Source organism: Balaenoptera acutorostrata, chromosome 8, assembly GCF_949987535.1.
Source record: "Balaenoptera acutorostrata chromosome 8, mBalAcu1.1, whole genome shotgun sequence".
NCBI classification, from domain to species: Eukaryota; Metazoa; Chordata; class Mammalia; order Artiodactyla; family Balaenopteridae; genus Balaenoptera; species Balaenoptera acutorostrata.
Genome location: NC_080071.1, coordinates 35,845,904 through 35,847,912, shown reverse-complemented (window position 1 = coordinate 35,847,912; position 2,009 = coordinate 35,845,904). Strand labels below are relative to the sequence as shown.

General features: G+C 44.9%; 1 non-coding gene across 1 annotated transcript; it reads right to left on the bottom strand.

The window, feature by feature from the left end:
* Positions 1 to 446: 446 nt before the first annotated feature.
* LOC114238882 (U6 spliceosomal RNA) lies at positions 447 to 551 on the bottom strand. Its single transcript, XR_003624133.1, has one exon. It is a non-coding gene; the product is annotated as a U6 spliceosomal RNA (small nuclear RNA).
* Positions 552 to 2,009: the final 1,458 nt, after the last annotated feature.

The window sequence follows — 2,009 nt, the reverse complement described above, 5'->3', positions numbered from 1 at the left end:
GGCCACTCCTCATCGCGGTGCACGGGCCTCTCACCATCGCGGCCTCTCTCGTTGCGGAGCACAGGCTCCAGACGCGCAGGCTCAGCAGTTGTGACTCACGGGCCCAGCTGCTCCGCGGCATGTGGGATCCTCCCAGACCAGGGCGCGAACCCGCGTCCCCTGCATTAGCAGGCAGACCCTCAACCACTGTGCCACCAGGGAAGCCCCTAAATTTTTTTTTACTTTTATAAATGGTTTGCATGGTTCCAAATTCAAATCCAGAAAGCAAAGCATATTCAAAGAGGTTTAGCTTCTATTCTTGTTCTCTCTAATCTATTCCTTCCACCATAGGTAACCATCGATGAACCTTCTATTTTTTAAACACAGGAAATGCATTTGTAATTCTCTCCCTTTCTTAGATGCATTCACATCCCTCCCCACCTGTGAGGGAAATGGTAGCAAATTATTGAAACATGGAATACGTGATAAATTTGAGTGTCATCCTTGCACAGGTGCCATGTTAGTCTTCTCTGTATCATTATAATTTTGGTATATGCACTGCTGAAGCAAGCAATAAGTTAGATTTTACCTGGATAAGAGTTCAGAAGCTGGACACTGCCTGGAAAGAGATGGCTTCAGTAGATGCCACCATGGAGAGCCTAACATAGCCAGGAGACACCAAGAAGGTAGGAGGTGCCAGCAGAGAGAGTAAGTTGCCGAAGGATGGACCAAAGGCATTGAGAAAAGAAGTGAAGGTTAACCACAGACAGACCTTGCCTACCTCACAACCCAGCCCAGGGCCTATTCTGCTTCAGCTGATGTCCCATTCCTGCCAATATTCTATTGTATCATAGAACAGGTCAATAAAGTGCTTTATTGTTTTGTTTTTTTAATGAATTCTTTAGGCACATGAGAATATAAATACAGAATCCTTCTTAGGCACAGAAAAAATGTTTCTTTGAACAAATTCATGCCATAAAGCAAAAAAATGTTCCTCAAGTTCTCTAAGTTTGAATTTTGCAATATGAGCAAAAGAAATTCTAGAGGTCATTCTAATTTATCCCAACAGCCTAAAACTTTTTTTAAATTAATTTATTTATTTTTGGCTGCGTTGTGTCTTTATTGTTGCGCGCGGGCTTCTTCTAGTTGCGGCGAGTGGGGGCTACTCTTCGTTGTGGTGCGCAGGCTCCTCGTTGCGGTGGCTTCTCCTGTTGTGGAGCACAGGCTCTAGGTGCATGTGCTTCAGTAGTGGCACGCGGGCTTCAGTAGTTGTGGCTTGCAGGCTCTAGAGAACAGGCTCAGTAGTTGTGGCGCACAGGCTTAGTTGCTCTGAGGCATGTGGGACCTTCCCGGACCAGGGCTCGAACCCGTGTCCCCTGCATTGGCAGGCGGATTCTTAACCACTGCACCACCCGGGAAGTCCCAGCCTAAAATTTTAGTTAAAAGAGAAGAATAATAAAGTTTCTGCAAATTACTTCAAACATACTAAGTACCCTGTCTATTACTGAGCAAACTTTATTGAGTGACTACTATGTTTAATACTCTACATTAGGCACTGTGGAAGACATAAATACAAATTAGACCTAATCCCTACCCTTGAGAATCTTACCATCTGTGCTAGTTAGTAACTTATGACTTCTCCACTAGAAATCCATCCTTCTATGCCTTGTTTCTATTCTACAACTGGACCCAGTAGGCATTTCTGCTATGACAACTGGCAAAATGTTAGGCTTGGCCAATAGAGGGCACTGGAAAGACACTGTGAGGCCAGACAAGGAGGAAGGACTTTCCTTTCTTCTTCAGGTGGATTGGCTTGCAGCAGAGGCCTGGTTGTGTTCACCTCGGCAATCCTCATGGTTCACCTGTGGCCCGTGCCTTCAGCAAGTTTCTTTACCACAAGGGAACTGCAAGTTCCTGTGACAGCCATGTCCTCTCCTCTAAATTTCTAAGTTTTTCATTACTATTCACTCTTCCTCAGCCAAAGGTAGTAGCTATTCCTATAGTTCCTATGATTTATCTCTAGGCTTTCT